This window comes from Lagenorhynchus albirostris, chromosome 12 (assembly GCF_949774975.1).
Source record: "Lagenorhynchus albirostris chromosome 12, mLagAlb1.1, whole genome shotgun sequence".
Classification (NCBI taxonomy): domain Eukaryota; kingdom Metazoa; phylum Chordata; class Mammalia; order Artiodactyla; family Delphinidae; genus Lagenorhynchus; species Lagenorhynchus albirostris.
In genome coordinates this window covers 31,407,895-31,426,001 of record NC_083106.1, presented here as the reverse complement: position 1 = coordinate 31,426,001, position 18,107 = coordinate 31,407,895, and positions in this window count along the sequence as shown.

The window sequence follows — 18,107 nt, the reverse complement described above, 5'->3', positions numbered from 1 at the left end:
CAACCACAGTAGACTTCAATAAATATTTGTCGAATGAAGGAATTAACAAACGACACCAAACAACTCATTTAACTAACTTCCACTGAACTGAACCCACGTTTTGGTAACCCAGGGATATGGTGATGGGTTAGGGATGCCACAAGGACACCCTCTAATACAAACAAAACACCAAACCACAACTATTGGCAAAGTGATTATTAATCATTCTCCTGACAATGCAATGAAACAGTTACCTAAATTCAACAGGAGTTAGGGCTAATCTAGTTAGCACCCATGACTACCAACACATCTTAACAGATTCCATCCAAATCCTTTGATCAGAAGCCAGGTTTGCAGTCACATCCCCCTAGCCCCACTACCCATCCCACGACCAGACCAGGACCAAAATCCCGCCTCGTGACCTGCCCTGCCCTCTCTAGCCTGAGCAGTGTGGTGCACGGCTTTCCCCTCCATCATTTACCTGCATGAATTTCGGGGATGTAAAAACACTGAGAACAGCAATAGGCGGCTGCTTCCAACTCGATGATCTTCTGTGTAAACTGGGCAGAAGCTGCAGTTAAAGCAGAGAACCTGGAAAGGGATCAACGGAAATTTATGTCCTCACATCCAAAAGTCATTGTCCTACCCTAAGCCTGGAAGCTGCTTACAACAGGTATTGTGGCATCCACACCTCCTGATTCCACAGCCAAATCACTGTTATTGTTGGTAATGGAGAGCAGGGAGCCCGTGGATAATAAAAATTCACAGATAATCCCAAACCCAGTTTTACAGTCGCTATTACCTCATTACCTCTGAACCCTCCGTCAGAGCAGCCCAGCAAAAAGCCAAATGGCAGAGCCGCCTCATGTCAATGTTAGCTTACTTTCACGCTTCCAGCCGAGACACCAGCCTTCTATTTTCTCCTGCCATTCACCCACCACTACATCAGTTTTCCAGCGTAGGCACTTATTAGGCAAATCAGTGGGATTCTTGAGTAGGAACAAAAGAGATGGACCCGTAAAACTCTTCTCCTCAGAATGGAAGATCATCTCTGTCTTTTAGCCCAAGCTTTATAGCATTCCGTTTCCTGAGCCGATTGGGGTGTCTTCCCAGGGTTTCCCTGCTGTGCTTCACTACTGGTTGTACAAACTGTTAACCAGCTGAGAAGGTAGGAAGCCACTTGTGGTTGACAGCCTCCAAGATGGCTCCCGACGATTCCACTAATACACCCCCTATAACGAGCAGACAGCAACGACAAAACTTGAAAGGAATATTGAGTAATCTGTGCTTTTAATGGCTGCAAATGGGCCATTTCTTTAAGAGAAAATTTGCTATGACCAGCTTTTGTTTCGTTTTTGCTTCCGGAGGATAATTATCACAAACAATATGCCCCACTTATTATCTCCAAAGTTATTATTTGCCCCAACCATTTGGTCTGGTAACACAGAATCACTCGCAGTGTTGTCAACAGTCATCTCCAGTATGGAGATCATGAATTATTCCCTTGGCCCTATTCTCCATGTCAGTCATCAGATTTCTTTATTCTTTTGTGTTGTGTCTCATCCTTCATCTCTACAGTCATAGCAGCCAGTTCAGTCTGAGCCCTGATTACCCCTCTCTGCTGATTTCCACAGCTTTCTAACTAATTCTCATCTGTCCTGCTCCCTCTTCATTTCCATATCAAATCATATCATCCCTTTGTTTAAAGACTGCAATGCTGAGAATATGGAAATAGTTTTGTAAATTTGGAAAAAAATGTTTCTGTCATAATGTTCATTGAAAAAGGCTTGAGTAAGTGCTGAAGACTCTATCTTCAAAATCCACCTCGAATCTGAGTTCCTCTCACCTCCACTGCTGTACTCTAGACCAAGTCACCATGACAATGTCAAAATTTTCCATATTATTCTCTGTACACATGCTACAAAGATCACACATGAATTTTCTCATCAGAACAAATACTAGGCATTATTTTTAAACCACTGCACACTGAATAAACACCAGTGACCTTCATCTGACATTTAAACTCCTCTAAAATCCAGACTTAACTCTCATTTTTCCCTCAATGTACATTTCAGGCCTCTTCAGCATCACTTCAGAGTTGGCTGCCCCTGGAAACGATAGTAGCCCAGCATCACAGAAACTGACTACGCTGAGATGTCCCAGGAAGAAAATATCCCAAAGAAACCTGCCTGACTACTCTAAAACTGCGTGTCCTCGAGCCATGCCATAGATACGGAAATCCTGGAAGACCACAACGCTGATGACTGTCAGCAATGGGTAAGAACTAAAAGAAAGATCAGCCAGTGGTTGGTGCGTACAGTGGGCACCCACAGCAGAACCAGCGATGTTCTGCAAGAGACTCTGAGCTGACCACAGTGCAGATGTCCAAGGGGGTGAGGGCCATGTCAGATCTCATGGCAGCATAACTACCCCCCACCATCCCACCACAGGCCCAGCCTGTAAACACACAGACACCTCACACCTGGACCAGACCATCACTCTTGGAGCTGTACGATACCAACCCAATTACCAATGTAGAGCAGACCAAATGAACACCTACCAACCACTCTAGGCCTGCACAGGTTATCCCCACCTGGTCCCATATCATTCCTGAGCCTCAGAGGTCCCAGCTGCCCCAAGAGTCAAGTTAACCAGACCTCAGACCAGCCATAGGGTTGATTCAACCAGAAGCACCAGAGAGATTCACAGGGAAGGAGAAAAATCCAGCTCAAAGAAATTAATTAAAAGTTTAAGAAACTGGAGAGTGAGTGGATTCTGGGCATAGGTAGAGATTAGGATAAAAGCAAGAAAAACAATAACAACAAAGAGAATGAAAGGAGGAAAACATGTCAGCTGCAAAATGCTGATCTGTAATAAGAACGATGTGAAGAAAGGGACATTAAGAACACTTCACGGCCGTTGCCGGCCGGCTTGCTGACTTGGAGGTTAGTCACTCATGCTTTCATAGAGGAAAAGGAAGATCAAACCAAGGGTCCCTTTCCTTGTCTGGCAGTAAGAGCAAGAATACAACAGCCATAAGAAACAAAGAATATCCCCTGAGATTTCTGTCCAGGGATCATGGGCTAAAAAAGCAAGCACATTGGCACTGTTGGACTCCAATGGGAGTCCCTGGCCAAACTCTCATGCTTCTGAATCTTTAAAGACACAGTTTCAACTTAAAATTTGGTAATAAGTATAGTAAGTGAGCTTCACCTTTTTTTCCCCAATGATACCAATGTAGTAATAAGTATTATTTCTTAAACGGATTGTGTTTTTTATGTAGGGGAGCTTTTTCCTTAACAAAGAGCCAAAACCATAGAAGTAAACTTACTTCCCATAGAGGGGAAGAGGTGCTCAGAGGTAGAACATGGTGTTGCAATGAAGCCCTAGGTTCTGGAGGCTGGCTGCAGGGTTAAATGCCAGCCGCACCACTTACTTGCGATGTGGCTTTGTACAAGCCATTCAGCCTCTACAGGACCAAGTTCCTTCTGTGTAAAATTATCACCATAATGATTATAATCATGGTGTAAGGATTTATAAAATTCTTATTTGTAATTTATTATTTGTAAAATAATAAAGAAAAATAAACTCATAAGCTAATACACATAGTTCAGCGCCCTGGCACATCATAAGCACACAATAAATACTGGCTATTACCATCATTTTTGGTCTAATTAACCAAGCACATGAGGAACATAGGTCAAGGTTAAAAGGGTTGAAGGGATCTTCTCTCTAGTCCAATACCTGCTTCCTCCATCACTGACTCCCCTAATTTTACAAAGGAAGAAGATGAATAGGTTCATTCAAAGCCCATGTTTCCTCAAAAAATGACCGTTTATCCTTTGCTCTCTCTTTGTAAAGCAAAGGAACTGGTTACCTCCTCATCAGACTTCCCTGCAATGCTGGCTCTTACTTTTTGGTGCCACCAAGTGGCCTAGTTTAGTGGTGCAGTGATGCTTCCCAGTCACCCCAATTTAGTAGAAGGTGAGATCTGGTTTAGCTAGCCTTCAACAGCCCTTCAATGCTTATCAAATTAACAAGTAGTACTCTGGGTGGAGCAAGGAAGCAAAAGTTACCAGTGGCTCCATGGAACACTGGAAAGAAAGAAAACCACTAGTGAAGAAGAGGAGAGAAGCCAGGGTTGGTGTTGGTGAGCTTCAGCCATTCCTTTGCTGCCTGCAAAGCACTTTGTTATTTCTAAGTTTTAAGAAATGCATACCTGACCTTCTGGGCAGGCAGGAACAATTTTTATGATAGAGGAGAACATAATGCACGTTTTTGCGTGAATGCTGAATGGTCAAGTTGCTTATGACAGTACTTGGCTGGAAATTAAGACAAAAGCTAAATACAGCTCTCAAAGAAGAACTTCTTAAAAATATATAAATATGAAATTTTAGCCCCCAAATTTTGATTTTATTACTAACATTTTTAGGAGTCAAATTTTTCAAAGGGAAGAACACAATTTTACCATATTGCTGTTTGTTGGCTATCTGTGCTACAGCTGCAATGCTGTAGTGAACAGTCACTTTAATTGTTTAACACTTTAACCTATCTGATAATATTTTTAACCTTTTAATGCATAGTAGAATGTAATTCAGGAAAACTATTTTCAGAAACATATTCTTTTTTTTTTTTTACATCTTTATTGGAGTAAAATTGTTTTACAATGGTGTGTTGGTTTCTGCTTTATAACAAAGTGAATCAGTTATACATATACATACAGAAACATCTTCTTTATAAGGGATTTTTACCTTTGGATTCATAGACCTGGAAAACGTAAAAAACAAAACAAAAAATCCTTCAGTTTCAATTAGTAAAAATGATTGGCAGCCTAAACTCCAGAGCAATCAATTCACCAACTTTTTATTTAAGTTTCTAGACTCTGTAGAATGAAAATTGTAAGAAATTGTCTTCTTAAAGCATTTTTTGGTAAGGTCTGTGCTTTAAGGTTTGATTCATGAGCATATTATATGCTTGAGGGGCTCAGTCTTTGCTAATACTTTGTCCTTTTCTTTACGCTCTTTAAGTTCTTTATTCTGTCTGGATTGAGGATGAGTCATCCTAGATGTTGCTGTACATGATTTTGGAGTGTTTATTCCTCCTTGTAAAATTCTGTGATGACAGTGTTGGCATTCTGCTTTGTAAAATTCATCCTCTCGAAATGAAAAACATCCAAAGAGGACTGTTTATCTTAAAAGACTTAAGGCCTCATATATGACAAACGCACAGCCAACATCGTTCTCAATGCTGAAAAACTGAAACCATGTCCTCTAATATGAGGAAAAAGACAAGGTTGTCCACTCTCACCACTATTATTCAACATAGTTTTGGAAGTTTTAGCCATGGAAATCAGAGAAGAAAAAGAAATAAAAGGAATCCAGATGGGAAAAGAAGAAGTAAAACTGTCACTGTTTGCAGATGACATGATACTATACATAGAGAATCCTAAAGAGGCTACCAAAAAACTACTAGAGCTAATCAATGTATTTGGTAAAGTAGGAGGATACAAAATTAATGCACAGAAACCTCTTGCATTCCTATACACTAATGATGAAAAATCTGCAAAAGAAATTAAGGAAACACTCCCATTTACCACTGTAACAAAAAGAATAAAATACCTAGGAATAAACCTACCTAGGGAGGCAAAAGACCTGTATGCAGAAAACTATAAGGCACTGATGAAAGAAATTAAAGATGATACAAATAGATGGAGAGATATACCATGTTCTCAGATTGGAAGAATCAACATTGTGAAAATGACTCTCCTACCCAAAGCCATCTACAGATTCAATGTAATCCCTATCAAACTACCACTGGCATTTTTCACAGAACTAGAACAAAAAATTTCACAATTTGTATGGAAACACAAAAGACCCCGAATAGCCAAAGCAATCTTGAGAACGAAAAATGGAGCTGGAGGAATCAGGCTCCCAGTCTTCAGACTATACTACAAAGCTACAGTAATCAAGACAGTATGGTACTGGCACAAAAACAGAAATGTAGATCAATGGAACAGGACAGAAAGCCCAGAGATAAACCCATGTACATATGGTCACCTTATCTTTGAAAAAGAGGCAAGAATATACAATGGAGAAAAGACAGCCCCTTCAATAAGTGATGCTGGGAAAACGGGACAGGTACATGTAAAAGAATGAAATTAGAACACTCCCTAACACCATACACAAAAATAAACTCCAAATGGATTAAAGACCTAAATGTAAGGCCAGACACTATCAAACTCTTAGAGGAAAACATAGGCAGAACACTCTATGACATAAATCACAGCAAGATCCTTTTTGACCCACCTCCTAGAGAAATGGAAATAAAAACAAAAATAAACAAATGGGACCAAATAAAACTTAAAAGCTTTTCATAGCAAAGGAAACCATAAACAAGACAAAAAGACAACCGTCTGAATGGGAGAAAATATTTGCAAATGAAGCAACTGACAAAGGATTAATCTCCAATATTTACAAGCAGCTCATGCAGCTCAATATCAAAAAAACAAACAACCCAATCCAAAACTGGGCAGAAGACCTAAATAGACATTTCTCCAAAGAAGATATACAGATGGCCAACAAACACATGAAAGGATGCTCAACATCACTAACCATTAGAGAAATGCAAATCAAAACTACAATGAAGGGACTTCCCTGGTGATCCAGTGGTTAAGACTCCAGGCTGCCAATGCAGGGGGCCCGGGTTCAATCCCTGGTCAGGGAACTGGATCCCACAGGCCACACCTAAGACCCGGTGAGACTAAATAAATAATTAAAAAAAAAAAAAAACTACAATGAGGTATCACCTCACACCAGTCAGAATGGCCATCATCAAAAAATCTACAAACAATAAATGCTGGAGAGGATGTGGAGATAAGGGAATCCTCTTGCACTCTTGGTGGGAATGTAAATTGATACAGCCATTATGGAGAACAGTATGGAGGTTCCTTAAAATACTAAAAATAGAACTAACATATGACTCAGCAATCCCACTACTGGGCATATACCCTCAGAAAACCATAATTCAAAAATAGACTTGTACCACAATGTTCACTGCAGCACTATTTACAATTGCCAGGACATGGAAGCAACCTAAGTGTCCAACAACAGATGAATGGATAAAGAAGATGTGGCACATATATACAATGGAATATTACTCAGCCATAAAAAGAAACAAAACTGAACTATTTGTAGTGAGGTGGATGGACCTAGAGACTGTCATACAGAGTGAAATAAGTCAGAAAGAGAAAAACAAATACCATATGCTAACACATATATATGGAACCTAAAAAAAATTTAAAATGGTTCTGAAGAAACTAGGGGCAGGACAGGAATAAAGACATAGACATAGAGAATGGAGTTGAGGACACAGGGAGGGGGAAGCGTAAGCTGGGACGAAGTGAGAGAGTAGAATTAACATATATACACTACCAAATGTAAAATAGATAGCAAGTGGGAAGCAGCCACGTAGCACAGGGATATCGGCTCGGTGCTTTGTGACCACCTAGAGGGGTGGGGTAGGGAGGGTGGGAGGGAGACACAAGAAGGAGGAGATATGGGGATATATGTATACATATAGCTGATTCACTTTGTTATACAGCAGAAACTAACACACCATTGTAAAGCAGTTATGCTCCAATAAAGATGTTAAAAAAGAACAAAGAAACCCCAAAAAACTATGAATAACAGCTCTATAGAATTAAAAACTGAAATAATTACATACTATAGTAAATTTTAAAGCCATGGATTTTTCAACATAGTAAAATGAAACGCTACCATGGAAGAAAGATGTCCACTAAAAGATCAAAAAGACTTGATTGTTGAGTATAATATACATTTTCTGAACATTCTGTGTGGTTAAATATATCTTTGCAGCCTGTATGGAAAAATGGAAATATCCTCTGGAACTGCTGAATAAACCCTTTAAGCCAATTAAAAAAAAATGCCTATAAATGACCTGGATTAGGCCTCCAAGTTTGAAAAATACCTAATCTCTTTCAGCAGTGAAATGCCAAGATCACAAGAAGAAATCCCAAAAGTTCTTTTAAGGGCTGAGGGCTGATTTATTTTTAGGTAGGAGATGAGTTAAACTTCTGGTGATCTCAGTCCATCAGAGGCACCCCTACAAAAAAATGTGGTGAGCACAAGGCAAGGCATCCCAGAGGGGGAACCTTAATGGTAGTAAGTTCTGAGGTGTCATTACCACTCTCTGCACAGAGCCAAAGTTTTCACTGTTCCAGACAAAATGAGAAAAATAAGGGCAAATCTCAGCACAAAAAAAGGTACCAATAACTATCTGTAGATGGATGGAATGAATGAATGAATGAATGAGTGAATGACAGTAAATGCTTTTCAAAACTGGAGAGATATACAAACAGCTCATGCAGCTCTATATCAAAAAAAAAACCAACCCAATCAAAAAATGGGCAGAAAACCTAAACAGACATTTCTCCAAAGAAGACATACAGATGGCCAAGAAGCACATGAAAAGATACTCAACATCACTAATTAGTAGAGAAATGCAAATCAAAACTACAATGAGGTACCACACCTGTCAGAACAGCCATCATCAAAAAGTCTACAAACAATAAATGCTGGAGAGGGTGTGGAGAAAAGGGAACCCTCCTACACTGTTGGTGGGAATGTAAATTGATACAGCCACTATGGAGAACAGTATGGAGCTTCCTTAAGAAACCAAAACTAGAACTACCATATGGTCCTGTAATCCCACTCCTGGGCATATACCTGGAGAAAACCATAGTTGGAAAAGATACATGCACCTCCAACGTTCATTGCAGCACTATTTACAGTAGCCAAGACATGGAAGCAACCTAAATCTCCACTGACGGAGGAGTGGATAAAGAAGTGGTACGTATATACAATGGAATATTACACAGCCATAAAAAGGAATGGAATAATGCCATTTGCAGCACCATGGATGGACCTAGAGATTATCATACTAAGTGAAGTAAGTCAGAAAGACAAAGATAAATATCATATGATATCACTCACATGTAGAATCTAATTTTTAAAAATGATACAAATGAATTTATTTACAAAACAGAAACAGACTTACAGATATTGAAAACAAACTTATGATTACCAGCGGGAAAACGTGGGCAGGGAGAGGGATAAATCAGGATTTTACTATATATGAGATAGATAACCAACAAGGACCTAGTATATAGTACAGGGAACTCTACTAAATATTCTGTGATAACCTATATAAGAAAATAATCTGAAAAAGAATTAATATATGTATATGTATAACTGAATCACTTTGCTGTACACCTGAAACTAACACAACATTGTAAATTAACTATACTCCATAAAATTATAAAAAAACAAAAACAAAACAACAAAAGTCGAGATAAATTTATTACATCTAGAAAATTATCCTTAAAAATAAAAGAGCTGAACTTCCAAAACAAAAAGACTCAAGGCCTCAAAAGAATTAAATGACTAAAAAGTCCATAAATTATTTAAAGATTATACTTTTAAAATAAGAATTGCAGCATACCAAATAATCCATTGAAGAGTAGAATGATAATATAATCTAATTTCTTTATTTAATCTTGTGTTATTATTGAAAAGTTTATAGATGGTTTTTGTTTCAAAAATTAAATGATAATCTCTGTAAAGCTATCTAGCTAATTCACATTAACTATCAATCTAGTTTCTTATTTATTTAACCATTTTAAAGTCTTTAATAACTGTTTTTGGTACATAAAGCTAACTACTCCAGCAATCACCATTAACTTAAAGCATTTTAGTCTTGTAATAATAAATATTTCAGGGCTTCCCTGGTGGCGCAGTGGTTGAGAGTCCGCCTGCCAGTGCGGGGGACATGGGTTCGTGCCCCGGTCCGGGAGGATCCCACGTGCCGCGGAGCGGCTGGGCCCGTGAGCCATGTCCGGAGCCTGTGCTCCGCAATGGGAGAGGCCACAACGGTGAGAGGCCCGCGTACAGAAAAAAAAAAAAAAAATAATAATAATAATAATAATAAATATTTCAATCAATTGATATAATTTAAGCATATGGCTGATGAGGAAATTTTCACTTCAGGTTACACTGGGAATGCTTACTTTGTGTGAATGTGAATATTCAGATATTGACAATGAACCCAAGTGACAAGATTTGTTCACACTACCGATGTTGATATATTGCTTAGATACAGTGAAACCTATGTGATGACGATTTGCTGATCAAGAGTTCAAGGATGCTACAAATGACAGTGAAAGGAGCATTTAGCTACTTGGCCTTCCAAAGGTCAAAGCCAAAGCAAAGTTGAATTCCAAATTTGGGCCAAACCCAAGATCAAAACTCAACTTTGCTGCAACCCTTATTTTTTCTAGTCTTAGAGTGTGCTACAGGGGCAAGTGCCAGCAATGGAGTCATCTAGACTGATTCCAGTCTTTGTCTCCAACTCTCTCTACCCGGCTGACCGTGAACTAGTTACACAAGCTCTCAGGCCTCAGTTTCCTCATGAATAAAACTGGAATAATGAAAGGGGGAGATTGAATGAGGCTCTACAGATGAAGCACTTAGCATGGGGCCTGTCCTGTAACATGCATGAATCTTAATTACTATAAGTTTTGTAGTTAGCATGATCATCATCATTAATATTAGGATCGTAATATCTACTTTGAGAGCTGTGAAAATTAGAGATTAGCTACAAATAGCACTTGAAACATTTTATGGTCATTTTATAAATGGTATTTGATATTACTGAGACACCCACTGAACTTGAAAAATGCTGTAAATTAAAACTTAATTGTGAATTCAGGGTAAATGCAACTAACAGGTGTATACTCAGCTGAAATGAAGTCATGTCTCTTTAATGACCCAGCATCCTCATCTCCTTTCTCTGTATAGAGAATTCTGCACCTTAGAAGTCCCAGGTAAGGCAGATCCTGTCTCTTTCTGCAGAAGCTGAAAACACTAGAAAGCTGCTTTCACAGCATTCCTGGAAGCGAAGCCCGATACACTTAGCCAACCAGATGCATCTGGAGATAGTGATGTAATGAAACAGGAACAGGAAATCTAGCTGAGGAGCATGGAAGAAGCATCAGCATCTACTTTCCAGGTGCAGCAGTGGTGCCGCTACAAGCTGCGGTGACCAAAGTCCAGTAGCAGTGGCTGGTCCTTGCCAGCGTGAGGCTGTGATAAGAATTTGCTGTGGCTCTGATGTGCAGCCTCCTTGATCATGACGGTTTTCCAAACCTAGTGCTCCAGTCTTCTCAACAGTTTTGTGAGGTACCCAGTATCCTTTCAATAAATTGCTATTCTGCTTAAAATAAACAGAGTCCATTTCTGTTGACTACTACTAAGACTGGTACAGAAATTGGTGATAGGCAGTGGGGTTCTGGAGGCAGTAGACCCCTAAATGTGGCTAGCATCTCCTTTACCATCCTCTACTGGTATGGGGAGGGATGGGGGTGCAGTCATGTGAAGAAGGGTGTTGTTAGGTGTTGCAGCCTGAGGAGTGTGAAGGTCATTGTCATTTCCCTGCTCGACACCTAATCCCTCCATGACATTTCCTAAGAGAGGTCTCATTTAGTCCAGATTTTTAGTCCAGCCAAAGCATGTTTGAACCAGTCTTAGCCAACCCATATCAAGCTTGCCAATGGATGGTTCATGAGCCCAGAGCATAGCATTCCCCCGGCAAGAGTTGTTATTGGTTCAGAGATGTACACATGTCCTAAGTAGACCCAGTAAACTGAAGGGCAAGTCTGCATAACCCAAGGTGTGGGAGAGGTTCTTTCTCCCTCCTACCCACCCACATACCTGTCCTTCAGTCCACCATATTCCTTCACTTAGGAACTATATCTTGTAACCTTGAGAGAAGCCCACTTATAAACACATGGAGAAAGGCAGAGTGGAGAAAAGAGCAGAGAAGTTGATCCAGAGCCCTGATCATACTGTACCTGAGGCCTATATTGTCTCTGGACTTCCTGTTACTTGAGATAATAAATTTCCTTATTGTCTAAGACAGTTCAACTTGGGGTTCCTGTTAGTTTCAACCGAAAGTGTTCTGATGCACCAATCACATAGAAAGTTAAAGATTTCAGCTGGAACTTCTTTGCTTCAAAGTCTGGAAAAGGGAGGGGTAAATCAGGGCAAAGGGCACCCAGCTGTTAAACCAGAGTTGTTATCCAGAGGACAGCTGAAGCAAACCCTTGGTTAGTTCATTGACAAACAAGTTTTAGGGCCATAATTTCATATTTGTTCTGTAGTAACTTTATATGTGAAAAAGGTATTGCTTCTCCACACACAGGAGTGCTGTAAAGCTGACTCTTTAAATGAATGCGTATATGTTAAAAAAGAATCATTTTTTTATAAAATATGTTATTTAAATAATAATACAAGTTGTATTAGTTTCCTAGGGATGCTATAACAAAGTACCACAAATTGGGTGGCTTAAAACAACAGAAATGTAATGTTTCACAGTTCTAAAGACCAGAAGTCCAAAATCAAGTTGTCAGCAGGGCCATATTCCCTCTGAAGGCTCTAGAGGAAGATTTCTCCTTGCCACTGCCAGATTTTGATGGTTACCAGAATCCTCGGCATTCCTTGGCAATCCAAGGTTTGTAGATACATCACTCCAACCTCTGTCTCCATCTTCACATGGCCTTCTCCTCTCCAGGTGTCTGTGTCCATATTTCCATCTTATTATAGGGACATCTTCGTCTTTGGATCAGGGCTCACCGTAATCCAGTATGACCCCATATTTACTTGATTATAACTGCAATGACTCTATTTCCAAATAAGGTCACATTCACAGTTCCTGGGGGCTAGGCTGTCACACAGAGGCCACACATTTTGGCAGCATTTCTCTGAGCATTCAGCCCTACTCAACTCACCAGTGTCTTCAATTGGAACTTAATTCCATTATCTCAAGCCAAAATTCACCATCCTTGTACTCTGATAGGACTTTTATTAATCTGGGCACTATTTCCCAGTACCTGCTTTCGCCTCTGATTTCTTTACTCCTCAGGTATCTCTCCTCAAAGGGAAATAAAGAGCTTAGACTTTGAGACTTAAATTAATTATAGAAAGTAATTATTCCATGCCATACCTCAAAGAGCCTGATCTGCAATTAAATACATGGCAAAAAGGGGGGAGGTGGATTTTTAAAAGAGTAAATTTCCATTGAAAGTGACAATTGAAATGGTCACTATTTAAAATTGAGCAAAAAACTCTAAGGAGAAAAAAATAATAAATGTTTTAAATAGTTTCATGAAATCTTGAGCTTTGGATATTAGGAGAGTTTTCCTGTCCCATTTGTTGAAGTAATAAAATATAAAGAAATGGTAAATCTGATTAGCCACACTTGTCTAACATCAGTCTACAGTCTAAAAGGAAAGAAAGAATATCTAAAACTTCAATCACTGTTGTTTTCTGTGTTTAATCAGTTTTTTAAAAAAAAGTTTTCCAAGGCTGTTCAGCAAACAAGGGTGGTCAGGTACTCAGAAAAATCATTCGGGCACACATGGGCCAGTGACCAAGGCAAATGCATTTTTCTGCATATTGTCGAAAGCCGTTATTTCTTCAAAATAAGTTCAGATGCTTCTTGGCTGTTTGTGAAGCACCTGGTGTTCACAGAACAATGCAGGAATGCAGAAAGCTGTTTCCATGGTGATCAGACTTTCCTCCTGGCAGCCATCCTTCTCCCACTTCCCATCTTTCTCCACTATCAGGGGTTTAGATAGGATTTCTGTGAAGAGCAGGGATGGTTATATGGCAAGAATTTTGTGATTTTTCCAAGTGCAGCTACTGTAGGTCCCCAAGTAGTGGGTGAATCTCCCCTGCCCACATGTGGAGATGGTCATAGAGCCATTAAAACCCAACCAAAATCTTCTCACATTCAAAATCACTCCATCAATAGCATTTTATTTAACATCTCAGTATATGACAGACACTTCCCTAGATCAGGGGTTGGCAACTACAGCCAGAGGTCAAATCCAGCCTGCCACGTGTGTTTGTAAGTAAAGTTGTATTGGAAGGCAGCCACTCACTTGTTTGTCTATCATCTATGGCTGCTTTCGTGTCCCAAAGGCAAAGCTGAGTAGTTGACAGGAGTGTCAGAGACAGTATGGCCCACAAGCCTAAAAACATTTCTATCTGGCCCTTTCCAGAAAAAGCTTGTCAATTCTTACCCTAAATGATGTGGAACCAAAATCTGGTAAGGAAGACGGCAAAGCATAGAAATGGGTACACTGTACTGCAGTAAGGGGAGAGGACTAATGAATGCTCTTAAGAATTCCCATGTACCAGTGAGGACCTGAGTGTCCTGAGAAGAATCTCCAGAAAAAGTGAGACTGAAAAGATATACAGATTTGGGGTGGTAACTGTCTATCGACAGATGAACGGATAAAGAAGATGTGGCACATATATACAATGGTATATTACTCAGCCATGAAAAGAAACGAAATTGAGTTATTTGTAGTGAGGTGGATGGACCTCAAGTCCGTCATACAGAGTGAAGTAAGTCAGAAAGAGAAAAACAAATACCATATGCTAACACATATATATGGAATCTTAAAAAAAAATGGTTTGAAGAACCTAGGGGCAGGACAGGAATAAAGATGCAGACATAGGGAATGGACTTGAGGACACGGGGAGAGAGAAGGGTAAGCTGGGACGAAGTGAGAGAGTGGCATGGACATATATACACTACCAAATATAAAATAGATAGCTAGTGGGAAGGAGCTGCATAGCACAGGGAGATCAGCTCGGTGTTTTGTGACCACCTAGAGGGGTGGGGTAGGGAGGGTGGGAAGGAGATGCAAGAGGGAGGAGATATGGGGATATAGGTATACATATAGCTGATTCACGTTTCTCTACAACAGAAACTAACACAACACTGTAAAGCAATTATACTCCAATAAAGATGCTAAAAAAAAATGGGGATGGGAGGGAAGAGGCATTCTAGATAAGGCATGGAGAGCAAGAAGAGGATGGTAAAGGAGATGCTAGCCAGTATCCTGACACATGAGAAACCAGTTAATGCTAGAAAGGACCATGCAAACAGGAAGAGCTTCTCCCACGGTGAACACAAGTTCACAATGGCGGAGGAGAGAGCTTGTGAATAGCAGGAGGTGAGGCTGGGGCCAAAAATATACAGGCTCTTGAAAGTCAAGCAAAGGAAATGATTTTATTCTGTAGGGATTGAGGACTCCCTAAACTGAAAACTGACCTGATGAAAGCTTTATTAAAAGCAAATTCAAAAAAATATCAGATGAAGGAAGAACTACAGAGAGGGGAAGCAGAGAGAGAGGGAACCCGGTTAATATTCATCATTTATGTCATATTTATTATGAGCCAGGTACCACTCTAAGTGCTTCACATATACTAACTCACTTACTCCTCCTATCAACTCTATGAGATAGGCACTGTCATGATTGCCACCTTATAAATGAGAAATCTGTGGCTAAGAGAGGTTAAGAAACTTCCTCAAAGTCCTATAGATAGAAATTTGCAGAGTCAGGATCTGAATCCAGGGAATCTGGCTCCAGAGTCCGACTTCTGAAATCAGTTACGAGGTCATTACAAGAGTGTAAAAATGAGATGATAAGCATTTAATTAGACTTGTTGCAATGGCACATAAAAGGTGCTCCATCAATATATCCAATGAGTAAATGATGAAAAGAAGAAAAAAGAAATAGCAGGTACAAAGAGCATCGAGGGTAAGGGGGCAGGGCGGGGAATCAGTGGCATTTGGAGCCTACTATAAAAGACTCCAAGGAGACATCAAAGATCATTCCTAGTTCCCATTAGGATGGCTGGAAGAATGACACAAAAACTAGAAAGGAAAATCAGCTCTGAGGATGAAGTGGTAAATTCAATCAGAGATTAAACAGATGAGGAATTTGATGAGATGGCAGAGCATCCAAGTGGAAACGCCAGCATGCCCTTGGAGGTGTAGGACCCGAACCCAGGAGGGAGCCAGACTCAGAACAAGGGTGGCTGGTTGGGTGGCACAGAAGTAATGGAGGGGACGGGATGTCTCTCTCACACTGAAAACCATCAGATGATGGCAAGGTGCAAAACTGGCTTAGTGGCAAGAACGTGGAGTGAAAAAATCTGGCTCTAGAGGAAATTGGGAAACAGAGGAGAATATCCATTTATTTAGCGCCCACTCCATGCCAGGGCTCTGAGACTGCATTCAGCGATCACAGTGAGGCTGAAACAAGGTGGTGGTGTATCTCCCCTTGAGATCAGGGGAGACAGAGTTAGAGAGGATAAATGACTTACAGAAGGACACAAGTCAGAAAGTCACAGAGCCAGGATGTAAGCTCTGGTCTGCCATCCCAAAGTCCTCACTCTAAATAATACCCCAGCTGCAAAAGGGCCCTTCCGTGTGTTTTCCAAAGTTTCCTCAGACCCTCAGCAACATCAGGTACTCCACTTTGCATGATTCTGCAAACTGTTCCATGATCCTTTCATCACATGACAGGATAAATCACTAGTAACTGCTTAAAGAGATACCCCTCATGAGGTGTTACCACTAAAATGTTAATTTCAGACCAGGGATGCTAAAGCATTCCTAATCCTTTGAAAACCCACAGGATGGTTTCTCCCTACCTGTGCTAATTTCTGGCTTCTGCATGCCTGGCCCCTCCCTGAGGCACGGTGGCAGACACTGAGGACTGATCCAGAGCTTTGTCCCTGGAAAACTTCCAGTCCCAGCAATCTCTCTCTCCAAACCCTCAGTGTTTAGTATAAAGACCTATTTTATTTGGAACAACAAAGATATAATGTGTTAGCTTGCCTTTGAATATGAATAGAACAACACTAAATACAATAAAGACCAAAAAAAAGGAATGAGTTATCTCGAAATCAACACTATCTCTTCATTGGCCTTGTTTACATCTAGCATATCAAGAAAATTTGTGTTTAAATTCCATATTAAAAGTACTTTGTAATTACATGAATTCTCTTAAATGTACTTATTCTAATTGTTCCTCTTTTCTCTCAGATCAGACAGCCAATCTCACAGACTTTCTTGGAACAAATTCCCTCTTTGATATTCTGATTTTGTAGTGGAGTCCCACTGATTCATTGTATATCTCAAATAACATCACAAAAACATCATGGTTGACAAAGCCAAGGAAAGAATGAAGGAAAACCTATTCCAAGAAGAGGCTAGAAGTCTGGATGCCTAGCAATGGCTAAATAGAAGTCTTGGGTCTACAGACACTCATATTAATATTATGTAGGTTATTCCTTCCACTTGCAAATGGAACCAAGGAAGGATAGTAAGCAAGCAGCTCAGGGCTTCAGATGCAGAGCGGGTCTCCAATGTCTCTTAAAATCTCACCCCTTTGCATGTGTGGGCAAGGGATTGAGCTCTCCAAAATTACAGAAAGCATCTGGCTTGGCATTTCTTGAACCTAATTACCCTTTGTATGAAACATCTAGCAGAAAGCAAAAGCCTTTTCTCTCCCTATGTTAGGACATATGATTCCAGTATATCTAAGACATGACTGCAGCCACAGTGTTAAAAGCCTCTCCGCACGACACTTAAGAATATTAATACGTTTCTTATTAGTAAGATTTCTTATCTACAGTGAAAGCCCTTGCTGTGTAACGGCAGCTGCACTAAATGAAGTGGGCTGATGGGGACAGAGGAAGGGGCACCAGGCTGAGTGGGAACATCATGAAAACAGCCATGAGTCTCCAGAGAGAGTCGCATGCCTCTGCCAGAAATCCACCTGACCATATTCAGGGCTTCAAATCTATGCTGATTCTAAAATATGTACTCAAGTTTCTAGGCTTTTCTCCCCCTTTGAAAAGAGGGATAGTAAAAATCTTCCAACAAACAAAAGCCCAGGACTATGATGGCTTCACAGGCGAATTCTATCAAACATTTAGAGAAGAGCTAACACCTATCTTTCTCAAACTCTTCCAACATATAGCAGAGGGAGGAACACTCCCAAACTCATTCTATGAGGCCATCATCACCCTGATACCAAAACCAGACAAAGATGTCACAAAAAAGGAAAACTACAGGCCAATATCGCTGATGAACATAGATGCAAAAATCCTCAACAGAATACTAGCAAACAGAATCCAACAGCACATTAAAAGGATCATACACCATGATCAAGTGGGGTTTATCCCAGG